An 18,921-nucleotide genomic window follows, 5' to 3' on the forward strand; every position below is an offset into this window, starting at 1 on the left:
AGGCATCTAGCTCCCTGACATGGGGCCATGAGGACCCCAGCCTGAAGCAGGGCTTTATTGACACTCAGTGCCACTTGGCCATGCTGTACTCCAAGTTCTCGTTCAAGGGGACCTTTACAAGGTTCAGAAAAATGACAGCAGCTCCTTCCTCACCTCCAGGGCTGCATCTCTGACTTCTGTGACCCTGGGACACTGACAGTCTGCCTGTGGGAGCAGCTGCTGAAGGAGGATCTGGTCTGGGGGGCCTTCAGCTGTCACCCAGATTTTGCACTTTACTATAGTGGGAGCTAAGAGAAGTCTGTTGCAGGCCTTGGGGCACCCCAGGTCATAGTCTTTGGGTAAATGGGCTGGGATTGCTCTTACTAGTGCACCTCGCCCATCCCACAGCAGGGCAAGATAACCACGGTCTCTGTGGTCAGCTTTTCTCTTTTTTTTAGATGTTGAGACCTAACAGCAAGGTTTTTCTACTTGTAGAGCTAACAAATATAATTCCTAAAAGTTTCTGTGGATGTCATTTGTTAAATGCTTTATAAGCCACTGCTTATCATTTGACCATGTTGTTTGTTTTGTTCAGTTTTGGAGTACTGGGGAAGGAATCCAGGCAGCGAGCTGCACTCCAGCTCCCCAGTATGCCTGGGGACCAGGGAGGAGAGGCATTTTGTGACTTCTCATGACTGACATCAGCATGAATCTTTCCTTCTTGGGAAGTCATCGACTTTGGGTGTTGTTTTGTTTTAAATGTGAAATATGCCCATTGCAGAATATTTGGAAAGTGCAAACAAGTGTGTAAAGATCATTCTCATTCACTCTGAAAAATTAAAAATAAAAATAAGAGGAGGCTCATGGTTTTTTGTAAACAAAATTGTATTGGTTACTCTGAAGAAAAAAAAATAAGGTCCAGGACCAGATGGTTTCACAGCTGAATTAATTCATTTATAAATTTAAATGCCTTTAACACAAATGTGGGTCATATACCATAGTTTGATCAAGTGCTTAATTTCCAGGTACATAGCAATTTTCCACTCATATTTACCTTTATTCTCTGAAGTATCTGAATTTTATTTAAAATTAAAAAATCTTATATTTTATCTATGTTGCTTTTTCTGTATTTCTAAATATTTTATGTCAAATCTCAATAATATAATTTGTAAAATATGTACTTGGGAAGTATATCTAACCTTCTTTTATCCAATTAAGATTAATTGTGTATATTTTCAGGAATATTTAATAGAAGCCCCTATCCCTTCCCATGAACATTAAGAGAAGAAATATAATAGAGCTGGATTTTGACATTTTAATAACCTAATTTATATCGTCATCAAGTTTGTCATTTCCTGAATTGAAATCTCTAATTTATTTGACTTACATGTTTATTATTACAAATTAAATAAAAAAGGAAAGTGAACAGGTTTTAGATGATTTGTTTCACTGAAGCACTAGACCAATTGAAGGGGAATCTCTCACCCAATCTACATACAATGGCTCTAGAAAGGCAGTTTGATGAGATCACCTTTCAAAGTCACATGATAACACTCTCAATCTAGTCAATAGGATCCAATCACATCTGATCCAATCATGATCCAATCATTTCTAAAATACTTTGATTTTTTATTGGTTTTTCAAAACATTACATAGTTCTGGATATATCATATTTCACACTTTGATTCAAGTGGGTTATGAACTCTCATTTTTACCCCGTATACAGATTGCAGAGTCACATCAGTTACACTTCCACTGATTTACTTATTGACATACTCATGTCTGTTGCATTCTGCTGCCTTTCCTATCCTCTACTATCCGCCTCCCCTCCCCTCCCCTCCCCTTTTCTCTCTCTACCCCCTCTACTGTAATTCATTTCTCCCCCTTGTATTCTTTTTCCCTTTCCCCTCACTTCCTCTTGTATGTAATTTTGTATAACCCTAAGGGTCTCCTTCCATTTCCAAGCAATTTCCCTTCTCTCTCCCTGTCCCTCCCACCTCTCATCCCTGTTTAATTTTAGTCATCTTCTCATGCTCTTCTTCCCTACTCTGTTCTTAGTTATTCTCCTTATATCAAAGAAGACATTTGGCGTTTGTTTTTTAGGGATTGGCTAGCTTCACTTAGCATAATCTGCTCTAATGCCATCCATTTCCCTCCAAATTCTATAATTTTTTCATTTCTTAATGCAGAGTAATACTCCATTGTGTATAAATGCCACATTTTTTTTATCCATTCGTCTATTGAAGGGCATCTAGGTTGCTTCCACAGTCTTGCTATTGTGAATTGTGCTGCTATGAACATCTAAAATACTTTGAAACTTATTGCTTGACATTTATGCATATTAAAACATTGTGATATATATATATATATACACACACACATACACACAAACACACACACACATTTGAAAACTGAAAGAAATTTTATGTACTATTTCCAATATACTGCTTCATACTGCAACTTGGTTTTTGAAATAAATACATGCACATTAACTGGAGTTGGTGGTGCACACCTTTAATCTCAGGAACTCAGGAGGCTGAGGCAGGAGGGCTGCAAGTTTGAGGCCTGCCTCAGGAAGTTAGTGAGACCATCAGCATTTTACAAAACCCTTTCTCAAAATAAAAGAAAGGACTGGGGTTGTGGCTCAGTGGTAAAGCTTCCTTGGGTCAATTTTTAGTAGCTAAGTAAACAAATAAATATGTAAAAATAGATCCACAAGTAATGTCACTCTCTTGTCTAACATACCTCTAGTTTATTCCATTGCACTGTGGGTTACTAGTTATCTACACAGGGGAACTAAATTTTTAAAATGTTCTAGTTGTCTATTCATCAACATTAGTAATTTCCAGCTCTCAAATACCTCCCCCCTCTATACCTTCAGAATTTACCTGTATTCCTCATCCTGAACTTCCTGAGTCTTATTCCAAATTGATCCTTTGTGATAACTGGTGGAACCCTTCAGAAAAAGTCAACAAAAATGAGAAAGTATAGCAATTCCACCTATGAGTTAAATGTTCTCTCATCTCTGCTTTCCTGTGTTTCTCACAGTGTCAAGATAAACAAATTCATGGTAGTCAGTTAAATTGTATTCATTTTCTCAGTTCAACATGAATTACAAATAGAACCATACCCTATATTAGAGAGAAAAAATTGAACAAACTCTGATGAGACAGATGTCTTGACTATAGTGACTCCATTTTGTTTAGGAAGTCCAGTTTGTGAACAGCCATGCCAAGTAGAAAGGTCACTACTGGGGCAAGTTGCTTTTCCTTTTGTTCCTTTTTCTATTTATCTTCCTTTTGCTTCTTTGGCTCATGATTTTCACTCTGGGGGGGGGGGAAGCAACATTTTACTTCACTGGTTCAAGATCACCATCTACTGGTCACATCTGGCAATTTCAGGTTATATGGTTCATCGTAAAATCAAAGACCATCTTTTGGTTTTGTTTGGATTTGATCAATTCACTTATTAAAGCAGTTTTCTAGGTGGAAGATAATGTGAAGACCAGGAGGGTAAGTGGAGCAGAGTGCTTCTTATGCCACAGACAATGGGAGGCTCAAGACAAAACCTCTAACATTGTTAGATAGTTCACACCTGACAACTGGCATAAAGAAAGTGGATCCGCACTCCGGAGTGAGCTGGGTGTCCTATCTACGCAGATAGGGTCAACAAGTTCCTTTCCGACAAACACCAAAGTCCCCCAAATCTCAGTAGCATGGGGGTTAATGATGAGGTGAGAGGTCACTCAGGAACTTAGGGCAGCTTCTGGAAAGCAAACTGTCACCTGGGCTGCAGGAACAGGGCAGGCTTCTGGAGATGGCCTGGGGGAGTGCAAACAAGGAACAAGCAGGTGGAGAGTAGAAGGGTATGACAGATGCAGGGAACCACCGAGCCAGGACACAGAAGTGTATGCGAGGGAGTGATGAGATGTTGGGTTTTGCTAGAGAGTAGACAACAGATGCGGGGCGATATCAGACTGGGAATCAGCAAGCAGTCCTCCTGAGTGCTGAATCAGGAGCCTTTGACCCTGGCCTTCCAGCAACTCACCAACATACTCATTTTCTTTTCCCCTTATTGCTTCTTCTTCCTTGGCTGGACTTTAGGTCCACCTTTAGCCGGTGGACAAAATTCAGTTCAATAAAGATCACAGATCTGGTCCGGGTAAACCAGGAGAGGCAGGAATGTATCGCTTGCGCCTCCTGGTGGCAATTTTAGGATTGTGATCCTTTATCTTCTTCAAAGGCCCAGCGGAAGGAGAGCTGCTGCTTAAAACCAAGAGGATTTCTTGTCAGTGAGTGAAAGTGTGACTGTAATTATAGGAAGATACAGAAAGATTAATATTTGTCTGGGACTGTGGATAGAATTAGTATCACCTTCCTTTTGAGTAGTGGCTCCTTTTCCCTCTTGAGCAAATTCCTCTCCTTGATAACCACAGGCCTGGGATAGCACTGAAGCATTCAAATCCATCCTGTTGGAGGAATTCCCAGTTTGTGAGTGTTGTGTACACTTATATTTGCACATGGAATCATTCTCTCTCCCTCCCCCCCCATTTCTCCAGGCTTTTGGGAAATCAAATTCTTAGATAATTATCTCTCTTTTGTTTAAAGAACTCTAACTCTGCTGACTCCATTGTGGTGTCCATATTGAGGAAGAAAATTTGAACGAGATGAGGATCATTTATTGATTTGTGGGGAGGAAAAGAGTGAATGCTTTCTGTTCTAGAGATAGCCTCAGATTGTCAATAATTGATTTTGTTTTCAAGAATAATGGAGGAATTTAAAGTAGTGTGCAGTTAAGGAGAATGGTTTTTGCTTACAAAGCTTTTTTTTTTTTTTTTTTTTTTTTGCATGGACAGAGACATGTCTAGGATTGTAAAGCTTTAAAAATCTCATGTAGCTGATGGGTCCAGATTTGTCATCATAGAGGAAGCTGAAATCTATTTATTTACTTGTAAAATTGAAGGGATTTGAATTTAACTGACCATCAGTCCCTTTGGGCAGGGCATAATTGGATTTACTTCTCTGTTCTCATTTGGAAATCTTCCTTTGACTTGTAGTGAGAAAATTCTGGGGCTCCCCACAGTCCAGAGAGGGGCTTCTTAAACTTTCCTTCCTCTTACCCCATCCTGTCAGAGAGAACTCAGCCTCACAGACAGAATGACAGCAATCCTTCATCCTCACTTACCGAGTTTCACAATTATTTCTAGTCTCCAAATCTTGTGCCTTAAAGAAAGAATTATACTTCTGTAGAGAGCATCTCTGAAACAAAGGGTAAGCACCCTATTTCTTAGATAAAACCTACCATCAGGCCACCTGTCCTCCAGTTTGATAGCCACAGTGCCAGGATAACCCTGAGTTATGGGCTGACTTGTGTACCTCCCCAAATCAGGTGTGGAAGTCTTAACCCCCAGAGCCTCAGAATTTAATGGTAGGGCCTTTAAAGAAGTAATTAAGTTACAATGAGGTCACTAGGAAGGTTCTAGACTGGTGTTCTTCGAAGAAGAGGAGATCAGGACATAGCCACAGAGGAAAGGCCATGTGGGGACATAGGAGAAGGCAGCCACATATGCAAGCCAAAGAGAGAGGCCCCAGAAGAAAGTAACCCTGTCAATACCTTCATCTTGGGCTTCCAGCCTCTAGAAATATGAGAAAATAATTTCTGTTGCTTAAGACACCCAGTCTGTGGTATTTTATTATGGCAGCCCTAGCAGACTAATGTGCCCTGAGTTTCTCATTGTTCAAATTCATCCCATAAAATGGATTAAACAGCCTCTATCTAAGCAATGTTTTCCTTTCACACCCTCGTTCTGTGGAGTGCAGAGATTCTTCATTTTGAGAATTCTAACCTGGACTAATTTCTTCCCTGTTTAGATCTTATTTGGGAGATGCTGTGCTCACCCTTCCTAATGGAAAGGAATGTAGGAGAACAAGCCAGGGGTAAGCTCCTTGATGTTGGCCAATATCCTGTGTGCATTTTAAAGGCTGTAAGAACCTCTTGGCCCAAAATGCAAGGTCTTTAGCAATGTACCATCAATTTTTCTTATACAAACTTAAAAGCAAAGTTGTAAATGTAGTGTAAAAAATAAGAAACACAATTAGAAAAATAAATTCCTATTCTGTACCTACTCTCAATTAACCATTGCTTCAATTAGGAGTTCCTTGTTTTGAAAGCAACTTTAAATACATTTGGATGTACTCTTACGACCACATCATTTTTAATGGTCACACAGCATTCTATTTCATGATGTACCATCCTTTTTTCAATTAGTCTCCTATTTTTCATTGTTATAAATAATGCTGCAATGGACATCATTTTAAATATTTTTTAAAAGTGAAAAATTTTTTGATATGAATAGATTTGCATGGTCAAAATTCCCCATTTAGAGAATATGTGTGCATATTTTCCAATTGTCCAAAGTATCCAAAGTGTTCTTGTCTGTAACCTCTCCAACATTGCCTACTTTCAATCTTTTGCCTTTTTGTCAATCTCACGGGTAAAAAATTGTCACTTATTATTGTATAATGATTTGAATTTCTTTTATTATTTATGAAGATTAAACATTAATCGTACAGATTTATTGGTAATTTGTGTTTTTCTTTATTAAAAGTCAGGTATTTTAAAAACATTACAAAACTATAAAAGCTGCTTTATGAGTTAAAGATACTGGCTCAGTCATGTTTATCTCTCAGTTATGTCAGTCTGACATTTACCTTTTAATTGAATTCATGATTTCTTCACAAACAAAAAATAAATGTATTATAAAAATTTATGAAGTGCTATTTAAAATTATGTCCATCTAGAATTTATATTGGAATAAGTTGTGAAGTATACAGTATTTAAGGTCTCTGGATTTTCTAATAATTATCCAGTTACCCCAGGACCAATTATTGAACACTATTTTTTTTTTTTTTTTTTGGTATTGGGGATTGAACCCTCAGGACTGCTTAAACATCGAATTACATCCCTAACCCCCCACCCCCCTTTTTAAATTTTGAGACAGGGTCTCACTGTGATAATCAAGCCAAAGTGACTCCATTTTGTTTAGTAACTCCATTTTGTAAAACAGCCATGCCAAATAGAAAGGTCATGATTGGGGCAAGTTGTTTTTCCTTTTGTTGTAGAAACCCTCAAGAACATGGAAATATCTAATGGGGCTCTGTTTCTGTAACTGGGGTGAATGGGCTAATTGTGATTGGCTAAGCTTCCTGCCGCCTGACTGCAATCTCCTGCTTCTGTAACTTGGCTTGCTTGCATTGGCTAAACCCCCAAATGTCCCTTTTGTGTTTTTCAAGCTTAAAAGGAAGGCCCTTAAAATTGTTCCTGGCGGATCCAGAACAGACTTTATGCTCCCAGTCAGTTGCCATGCGGTGTGCTTCAATAAAGGCTTGATTCAATTGTACGTGAGTGGTCTGGAAGTCATTTTATGAAACCTGGGATGGTGCTTAAACTATAACATCACTAAGTTTCTGAGGCCTCACTAAGTTGCTGAGGCTGGCCTTGAACTTTCAATCCTTGTGTCTCAGCCTCCCAAACCACTGGGATTATAGGTGTGTACCATAGTCCCTAACTCAGTTATTGACACTAATACAGGGGTTAGAAAAACTATGTTTATGGTATTACCTTCCAAACTATTCTAAAATTGGGTCTCTTTTGGACTTTCTATTATATTCTGTCAGATCCTGAGTCAGTACTATGCTGTTTTAAATATTGCAGTTCTGTAGTATATATTAATGTCTGTAAAGCAATCCTCCTAATTTTCAAAAAATTCCTGGATATTCTCCTATAATTGGCTCATCTAAATGAATTTAGAATTATTTTGTAAAATTCCAACAAGTTTTTTTTATTTGCATTGCATTAATGTTATAGATTAATTTGGGAGAAAAATCATCTAACATAATCAAAATTTTTCTGTAGGGAACATAGCTTATTTCTTGTTTTTCTCCATTTTAAAAAATGTCTCTTAGTAAAGCTTTGCAGTTTCCTTAATCTAGGTCTCATGTATATCTCAAGTTTATCCCTGGGTAGTTTTTGTTTTCCTGTTTGTGTCATGAATGCGGACCTTTCCCTTTACATTTTTTAATTGGCTAGTTATGATAGTAATAAAATTATATATTTGTTGAGCAATAACTGTTATATATAAAATTTTCATTGATTCTATAGGATTTTACAGGGAGACGCTCATATCATATGCCAAACATGGTATTGATATATATTTCTGTGTACTATGTATATCTCTTAATTCTTCTTTTCTAATTGTACTGAATAGAACTTTCAGAACAATGTTGAATAATTGTGGTGAAATCAAATATGCTCATCTTGTTTCTAGCAATAATTTCATTTCACTACTTATTATATTTAATAGTAACTTCTGATAACTATTTGCTTACATGTCCAGGAAGTTTCCTTCTATTTGTAACATTTTCAGTTTCTAATTTTTCCCCAGAATGGATGTTGGATTTCATCAGATGTCCTTACTGACACCTATCTAATATCTTTTTTATCTTTGGTTTGTGAATATGATAAGTTATCTACATAGATTTTCCTAATATTATATACTTTTTTACTTCATTGTTTTTCTGGTAGTGATAGATTATTTATTTAGGTTGGAACCAGATTTAATAGTCTCATATTTTATTTTGTATTATATTTTTAGGAATGATTCACTTGTTTTCTTCTTTCCTTCTCTCCTTCATAGGTTTCAGTATATGGCTATCCCAGTTCCATTAAAAATTGAGACATTTTCTGGTGGGGGTTTGGGCTCAGCGGCAGAGTACTCACCTAGGACATGCAAGGTCCCGGGTTTGATCCTTAGCGCCACATAAAAATAAATCAATAAAATAAAGGTATTGTGCCCAACTACAACTAAAAAATAAAAATATTTTAAAAAATGAGACATTTTCTTCTTTGTGTATGTTTCTTACTTTTCTATTTGGTTTATTTTCCAAATAGTTTAATTTCTTCTAGAGCTGAATGTGGTAATGTATATCTGCATAGAAATTATTAATTTGATCAAAATAATCTTATTTATCATAACAATGTCTCACTTATTGAAAAGCCACACAATGATATTGTTTTGTAGTTGAAATTTTTGCCTTTTTATCTGTTATTTGATTCTATTCCTTGTTTTTATATTTTCATTTTCTCCTTTTCGGTCTTGGTTAGAGTTGCCAACAGTTTGTGTCTCTTATTGATCTTCTTAAGGGACATTCTTAATATTTGCTTGTCAATCTTTTTTTAAATTTCATAATTAGTTAATTTTACTTTTTAATAAGTAATTCCCACTTCCTGCTTTCATTTATTTTTTCTAGTTTCTTCAATTAGTTGATTTTTTTTGTAAAAATGTAATTTTAAAACTATTTAAGGCTCAAAATCTTTTTCTTTTCTGAGTATTTGGGGATTATTTCTCTGTGCTTTGCTATGTATTGTTATTATTGTGATTGATGTAGATAGTATTACAGTTCTTGCTTTCTCTTACATTCAAGGATTTATAAGAAGACTGATTTTTAAATTTGCAAGGGATTTGATTTTTAAAAGTGCCAGACTTTTTTATTTCTATTGTGTCTGGCAGATGCTGCTATTTGCATATCAGATATCCATCTCTTCCATTTTTCTCTAGTCACTGAACTCAGATTTTGTTGATCGCAGCAAACTATGCAGCATAATTGCTCAATTTTCTACTCACCTTGTAGATAGTCCTGGCATGGGGCATGGTTCTGACCAGTGAGATGTAAACACAAGTAGAGTCCTTTTCTGAACAGAAAGGCAAAGGCTTTCCAAAAGAAAACTCATCACTTCTTTGCCCTTTTTTTCTTCATCCTTGCTAAATTCCCTGAAGGCAAATGTGATGCAAATGTTATGTCAGAGGTACAGGAAAAGTCAAGGGTAAAGACTAACAGACTAGGGATGGCAAAGCAGAAAGAGGGAAAGGAACTACATGACTTCTAATTATGTAGGCCTATGAATACCTCTCCTGCTAGTACCTATGCTTCCTGCTACTTGCAGCTGAATGAATTTCTAATGGGCACATTACCCTGTACCTAGAAAATGTGGCTTGCCAGAAGTCTACCTTCCCTTACCAATTATGATATGCTAATTGCTATAGTGGGTAGGCTACTCCATGTCAATCACACTGGTCCTGTTTTCTCTGTTCAGGGTGAACATGGAGCTAAGCTGTGACCACTCAGACAATGATGGAAGTCAGATGGCTTGAGGATACTTCTGGTCAAGATGTTCTTGCTCCAAAAAGAGGATTAGAATGGAAAAGTCCTCCATTATGGTGCTCCCATGACAAGGGAGCAAAGGAGAGGCTGGTGCGGTCCTTACATTCCCCTTCAAAGGCACACCTCCAATAACCTAAAGATCTCTTACTAGGCCCCACCTTTTAAAGGTTCCGTCATCTCTCAATGGCACCAAGCTCAGAGCCAAACCTTTAACATGTAGTCTTTTGGGGTATATTCCAGACCCAAATTATAGCACCTTGTTAGCTTAATCTTACAGATAAATTTGCCTGTAGTTTCCAATGTTAGAATTTGCAATTCAGAGATTCAAGTATCACCTGTCTTTTTTGTGGTTTTATTTTGTCACTTTTATTTCTAATGGACTGTGAGACACTTCAAAACAGCTGTAGCTCAAGGCAGTACAATGGCCCACAACTTCACAGCTGAGCCAAGCTGCTTTCGATGTCTATTGTGGCAAAAAAGACTAGCAGAGGGCTGGGGTTGTGGCTCAAGTGGTAGCGCGCTCGCCTGGCACGCGTGCGGCCCGGGTTCGATCCTCAGCACCACATACCAACAAAGATGTTGTGTCTGCCGAGAACTAAAAAATAAATATTAAAATTCTCTCTCTCTCTCTCTCTTCTCTCTTTAAAAAAAAAAAAAAAAAAAAAAGACTAGCAGAGGCTCTGTCTATGGCTCTAACTGCCTGACCACCCTCATTGTGAACTCACCATAGCAACACCCCAGTTGGCATATTATGTGAGGTGGACACTAGCCTTTCCCTTTTGTACCCACATTTAGTTCTCTGAAGTTGATTGTAGGTTCAGACTTTGTGTTCTCCATACCGTCAGTTAAGTTCTTGGCCTCTCTGAATTGGAGAACGTTGTTTTTGCTTGATTTGGATCTGTTGTCAGAAGCTCAGGTCCCAATCAGATACAAAGCAGGGAACTTTGTTGTGGTGTCAAATATTTCCCAGACATTATTATTTTTCTTCTTGTCACTTCTCAGGGCTTGGCTTTTGCTTTTCTATAGAGCTGTGCAAAGATTTGGTCTTCATTCTCTGACTCTTTAATCCTCACACCCTTGCACTGGGTTTTATCTACTCCCTTCTTTAAATTTCTTATTTGGATAATGCCTTATTCTCCCTCAAGAAACTGAATCCACAGGAAGTAATCTTCTGTCTTAGTACCTGCCTGAGTACATCTTGCGTCTCCATGAAATTACTGGAAAAGACGATGTTTGTCTCTACACAAGTTTTTAGTCAGAAGAATGAGCTGGAGTTCAGGGAAGGTGAACATGGTTCAATTCTAGGGTGGTATTCATGTCAGCAGAACTGCCAAACCATCAACTAAATTGTCTGTCTAAAAAGCAATTTTTTAATAAATAATAGTTTAGGTAAAGAAAATACTCTGGCTCTGCCTTTAGAAATAATGGACCCATTATTGTGCTGAAGTGTATTGGGCTATTTCTTGCTCTTTATTAGTGCTGGGTCACTTATCTAGGTCTCATGAGGTTTAGTGTCTGGTTTGTTTTTTAACTCACAGTATTAAATATGAGTACATTCTATTTTTTTTTTTTTTGTGTGTGTGTGTGGCACCAGGGATTAAACACAAGGCATTTAATGAGTAAGCCACATCCCTAGCTTTTTTAAAAATAATTTTAATTAAAAAAATTTTTTTGAGACAGGTTCTCACTAAGTTGCTTAGGGCTTTGCTAAGTTGCTGAGGCTGGCTTCAAACCTATGATCTTTCTGCCTCAGCCTCCTGAATTGCTGGGATTACACAGGCAAGTGCCACCACACCTGGCAAGTATGTTCTTTTTATAATCTCTGGAAGGTGGAAAGTTTTTTGAATTTGATTCAAATTCACCCCTTCACGTGGTATATCACAGATGTCAATTGCTTACAACCCTCTCCTGCCTTCTGATAAACCTAGCCTAATTCCCTCTTAAGATTGGGAGCCATCTCGCCACATGTTGGGGACCACAAATCAAGTCAAGATGGTGCCTGGCAGTTTGCCAGGAGGAGTAGTTTGTGAGGCAATGCCACGGAGCCATTAAGATGATGGGATTCCTTATTGGCTGATTGCCGTATCTGGATGATGCTAATTGAGCCAAGCTGTGTGTAATCAGTTAGGTATATATGCCTCTGCTGTAATAAAGGGGCTCCTGCTACCTTGAGTTCCCGCTCAGTTCCCGCTTCAACCTTCAAGTTACTTGTCACCTCCCGGTTATTTTGCCCAGCCGAACTGTGGCAGCCACAAAGGCATGAAAGGTTCATTTTGTCTTTACTATAAATCACTGTGATTTCTAAACTTGCTTGGAATGCCTTCCCATGCCTTGAACTCACCCATGCCAGGCTTTCCCTGACCAGATAACAACCCTTTCCAAAACTTTAGTGGAGCCTCATAAATTCTGGCTCTCCCTGGCCAGATAATGACCCTCTCTGAAGCTCTAATGGTGCCTTAATAGATTCTGACATCGGGACCAGCTAAAATATTAACTAACCTTTGTGTTATGCTTGTCAAAATTTTGTTATCTGGCAAGACTTGGCAACTAAACATTCATTTTAATTTTTTCAATTGTAATTTAAAATTTTCTGCTCATTATTTCTATTTCTCCTGAATGCAATATTAAATATAAAAATTTTGTTATCTGTAAATTCTCAAGACACCCTCCTTTTGTGTAACTTTCTGTGCTATAAACCTATGCTCCTAGAGAGCTACTGGGCTGTCTTCTGTTCTCGAGTTTTTCGGGAGAAACAGCCTGGGCCAGTCGGAATTACAAGCTTTCTTTGATTTGATTTCAATTGGAGTAAGTAGTCTTTTCTTTGCATTGTGGTCTAACACCTTCCCACAGTAATCTTGCCATTGTTGACTTATTCTGTCTGAACACATCCTAGAAAAGTCAAGAAGTCTTCCCATGATTTTTATCACCTGAAACCAATCCCAGGTTCTTATGATGTACCTGGCTTTTGTATCAAGACATGAATCTGGGACTGGGATTGTGGCTCAGTGACAGAGCACTTGCCTTGCACAGGTGAGATTCTGGGTTTGATCCTCAGCACCAAATAAATAAATGAATGTATTTTTTTAAAAATAACTGTGGTGCAAAACTATAAAATTAAAAAAAGCCATGAATCTTCTGTTCACCTTCCCCCAACTCCTGTCACACACATCAGTTTGAATGAAGAAGTTATTATCACTCAAAGTAATTTACTTAGACAAAAAGCATCCAAGAGCCTCCTAGAATTACCCGAAGATTTCATCAGGGAGGTGAGTATTCATGTGTAGGACTTTATGTAGCAGGCCCCCACAGTGAGTCATCCATCTCCTGGATATTCTTGTTCTTCCCCAAAGTCTGTTTAGGCTACCACATCTCTATGGGTGTGTCTGTTCCCAGCTTTGAGGATTCTCTTTCCTCATCTACCCTAATTTCTCCTGGGAACTTCAGTTTCTTTCCCCTAAAGCAAAGGAGACCCTCCTCTCCTCCTTGACCTAGACAATAGCAAGGCCCATGGAGCGAACTCACCTTACAACTCAAGGCTCATCTACACATTTTCCCAAGAGGAATGTCGGTGTTGCACTTCAGAGGAATTCAATTAATAGAATGACCTCATTCTCTTTAGTCTTGACATATAGACCATCTTAGTGTTAGCTGGAAAGGAGAGCATATTGTAGTGCTTTATTTCTTCCTACTTTTCCAGAGTCTTGGAATTGATGTTCAGTCCCTGTGACCTTCATACAACCCTATGACTCAGAATTTGCAGGGATATATAATTTTGTTCCCTCTGAGGAATTCAACTCCCTATTCCCTGAAATGGTCGGGCCTTTCTTCAGTTTGATTCTAGTTATACTTATCTTGTAGCATTTTTTAGAAGTTTCTGGAGTCTAGGAAATACCATATTAAGTTCCAGAGTTGGCAAAGATTCTACAATATTTTTATATTTGAGATAAGAGTTAAGTAAGTAGGCTTCTGATGCCATCTTGAAGTCAGTGTCTTTGGCTTAATCCCCCCTCCCCCATTCATTTTTCTTCCCAAACTCTCTGTCACCCAGACTGGTTAGCTCTGTTATCAGGAGCTCACACTGCACTGCTCTGGGTTGTTTGGATGCTCTCTAAATTCTGCTATTCTTTAGATTAGGTGGGAGTGGAGGGGAGGAGATGGCAGGGATAGGAAGGATAGTAGAATGAAACAGACATTATTATTACTGTGTGTATATATGTGACTGCATGACCAATGTGATTCTGCAACCTGTACACTCAGAAAAATGAGAAATTATATCCCATCTGATTCAAATGTATGATATGTCAAGGTCATTGTAGTGTCATGGGTCACTAATTAAAACAAATAAAAAAACATGAAAAAAGGAAAAAAATTCTGCTATTCTCCAGAAGCCGACTCAAATTCTTCCTCTTCTATTAAAATCTTCCAAAGTCTTCTATCTGAACAAAATAAGACATAGGGTTCTTCAAACTATCAGTACAATTTTGAACATTGTTGTGAGCATCTTTACTTTTTTCTGATTGAACAGCTCTGTGGCAGTCAACCAAGGATTGCTATATAGGCTCCTTCTATTGTTATTTACCCAACACATGTTTTAACTTTGTTTCTGTACCTACCTTTTCTTTTGAGTGAAGGAATCACTTTTGTATGTTTCATGGTATTCATTAAATACTGATTTTGTATTTTTGATTTATTTAGCAATAGTTTCTAAGTGTTCATTAGAAAAAGTCAACAGTAGTAAAATAAATATTATACTTTGATTTAAGGTCATAGTTATTCTTTGGGTTGAAAGGGGAATATAAACATTATATCTGTAATAGTTATATCTAATCATGTGGGTTTAGGGAAATTAATTCTCTATGGATTCATCACAGCCCAGAACTACTTATATTTCTTCATAACTTCCAACAACAGCCATTCTCTTTCAGGATCTCCAAGTCAATATCAAGTGGCAAGGCGATGGTGGAAGTGGAGGGTTTGGAGAAGGATTGCAGAAACCATGCCAACAATAGAGTTCTGGAGGGATTAATAGCAGTTGGGATTTTTGACGAGGGATAAAGGAGCTAAAACAAAGCTGAAGTTCTTAGTTCCAGACGACCACCAATTCCCAGAAATGCCCTGGGTTTTCACTGTAATTTTCTAATTAATTAGATTAACTCTGACTAAAAAATCATATGGTCAGATTATTGTATCAGGACTAATTAATCTTGCTCTATGCCTTGGCAAATCTCCATAATCCATACACCAGTTCCAACCTGTTGATTAATCAATAAGCCTGCTCACAGTTCTGTCAAGTGAGCAGATATTAATTTATCAATAATATAATGTGCTACTGGCCTTTTAAAAAATATTTATTTTTTTAGTTGTAGTTGGACACAATTATTTTACTTATTTCTTTTTATGTGGTGCTGAGGATGAACCCAGGGCCTCCCACATGCAGGGCGAGCACTCTACTGCTGAGCCCTGTGTTACTGGCCTTTGATGATATCAAAAGGGCAACTAATTTCTCAAGAGTATGCTAATTCAATAATAAACAATAAATAAAATTGCCCTGAATTTAGAGATATGTGATTGTAGAAACTATCAATTAGTCTGCAGTTCATTTTTTTTAGTGAAGAATAGCTCACTGATTTAATTTTGATAGCTTTAACCCTGAACTTTTGGCAAAAGAAGCAAACAAACAAAAACTCCACCCAAATATATGCAGAAGCCACTAGTTTTCTGGGCATTTTCTTAGCCAGATAGATCTATTTTCTGGGGTGAGAAGTAGAAGTCAAGTCATAATTATTATTTTTGCCATGGGCCAGTTCTTTCTGGATGTGATCATATGTATATGTTCAATTATATGATTATATGAATTCCTGTCTATCTAACTCTTGAAACAAAGCAAAGCATGAAGAGCAAATGACCCAGTCAGTTTCATTTCCTGAATAATGACTTGGATCTTCATAATAATTTCTTAAGCCCCAAGCAAACCAACCTTTTTATAAGAAGAGGTATAAGCCAGATTGTATACGTATTTTTTCTTTGTGTTTCACTTGTTTTCTATCTCTCCTCCTTTTACTTTTCTTTTCTCTCTTTTTTGCCCTTTTCCTCTATTCATGACTGAAGCTAATGATTCTATCATCTTTCTTCACCCATTCAGTTGTTTATCTTTTCAGTGGGCATTCTAATAAAGAAATCAGTGTTTAGCAAAATCCAGTTCCCAATAAAGACATAGAAAGTTTTGATTAGTGCAAAAGGTAAATGATTAGCAGCCATTAGGTAAAATTTATTTGTAATAAATATTAACTTTAACACATTGACTTTCCTTCATTGTGACCAGAGTAACAGAATATTTAGAATTTAAATGTGCTTAGGTTAGAAACAAAATAGGAATTGGACTACTGGTCAAAAATAGGAGTGGGTAATCTCTCTCAGGACAATGCTATGAAAAAAGCTATGAAAAATATAAAATTTAAATTATAAGAAAATTGTAGGTTCAAATTCAGTTGTAAGAAATAATACATAATGATCCTCTGTACCCTTTATCTACTTTCATTGAGTGTTAACATTTTGCAGATATAACACCCAAGGCATTGACATTGATATAGTCCAGATATAGATGTCTTCATCACCAGAAAGAAGCTTGGTGTCATTCTCTGATAACCACACCCACTCTTCCCTCCCCTCCCCATTTCTGATCTCTGGGAACAACTAATCTGTTCTCCATTTCTACAACTTTGTCAATTTAAGAATGGTATCTAAATGGAATCATACAGTTTGTCATATTTTGAGATGGGCTCTTTGACTCAACATAATTCCCTGGAGATGGAGTCAAGTTATTGCATGTATCAATAGCTTGTTCTTGCTGTCTAGTTTTCCATGGCATAGAGGTGGCATAGTATAGAGTTTAACTGTGTACTTGCTGAGAATATCTGTGTTGCTTCCAGGTTTCAGTTATTATGATTAAAGCTGCTATGAATTTCTGTGTACAGGTTTTTGTGTGAATATATTTTTCATTTCTTTGAGATAAGCAAATGCCTGAGAATGCAAGTTTAGTTTAGAAACTGCCAAACTATTTTCCAGAGTGGTTATATTATTTTATAGTCCTACCAGCAATGTATAAGGATCGTTTCTCCACTTTCTCATCAGCATTTGTTGTCCTTAATTTATTTTTATTTTAGCTGCCCTGATAGATGTGCATTGCCATGCCATTGTGGTTTTAACTTTTTGTTCTCTAATGCTAATGACATAGAACATCTTTCATGCACTTAATTCCCATCTGTATATGTATCTCCATAGGTAAAATGTTTCTTCATGTCTTTTGCCCATTCTCTAATAAGTCTTTTAAAATTATTGAGTTTAGAGAGTTCTTATTATATTGTACACACTAGTACTTTGTTGGATATGTAGTTTGTACATATTTTCTCCCAATGCATAGCTTGCATTTTCATATATGTTAAGGTTTACATCTGCATTTTATTGTTTGTTTTCAATTTATTTCTCCTGTCCTCTTTTTCTGTGTGTTATTTGAACAGTTTTTAGGGTATTATCTGGATTTATTGATAACATTTTGGGGGACCTCTTTTTGATAACTTTCTTAGTGGTTACTATAGGTGGAACTATCTATCTATCTGCAAAGTGTCTCATTTGGCTGATATCAGTGTTTTCCCAATTCAAGTGAAGAATAGAAAATTTACCTGTGCTTAGGTTTCTTTAGCCTTCCTTTTGTTAAAATATATTTGTGAAGTATTTCCTTCTATATTCACTGACCTCCATACCAGATAGCATTATAAATTTTGCTTCAGTTATCAAATATGATTTAACAAGTAGGATAGCCTATTGTTCTTATTCAAATTTTCTTTTTTTAACTTGCTTTGATGTTCCTTCTTTTTTGAGGTTTCTGTTATTAGAGAACATTCTTTGTGTGTAGGGTACTGTCTAGAACTTTCTTTAGCTTTTTTTTTTTTTTTTTCTGGTGGTACTGGGGATTGAACCCAGGTCCTTATACACACTAAGCAAGTGTTCTACCATTGAATTATGTCCCAGAACTTTTAAAAAATATTATACATTTAATTTATTTTTCTACTGTTTTTATTGGTGGGTACCCAATATTTAAGAATTTTTTAAAAAGTTTTTGGTATCAGGGATTGAACTCACAGGAGCTTAACCACTGAAACACATCTTCAGCCCTTTTTATTTTTTTAATTTGGCAACAGGGCCTTGCTAAGTTGCTGAGGCTGGCTTTGAACTTGTGATCCTCCTGCCTCAGCCTTCCTTGCTGTTGGGATTTCAGCCATGTGCCACCAAACCGGATTTTTTTTTTTTATTATTGGATGTTCAAAACATTACAAAGCTCATGATATATCATCTTTCATACATTTGACTCAAGTGGGTTATGAACTCCCATTTTTACCCCAAATAGAAATTGCAGAATCACATCGGTTACACACTCACATTTTTTACATAATGGCATATTAGTGACTGTTGTATTCTGCTACCTTTCCTATCCCCTTCTATCCTCCTTCCCCTCAATTCCCATCTTCCCTCTCTACCTCATCTGCTGTTGTTCAATTGTCTCCCTTGTTTCCCCCCCCTTTCCCCTCACAACCTCTTCTATGTAATTTTGTGTAACATTGAGGGTCTCCTACCATTTCCTTTGGGCCCAAGGGTTGTGGGCCCAGTGCCCCATCCCAGCACTTCATGGGGCATCTTCTGCTCCTGGCACTGTGTCCAAAAGCCC

The sequence above is a fragment of the Spermophilus citellus genome (genome assembly GCF_964194105.1).
Source record: "Spermophilus citellus genome assembly, chromosome: 16".
NCBI lineage: Eukaryota > Metazoa > Chordata > Mammalia > Rodentia > Sciuridae > Spermophilus > Spermophilus citellus.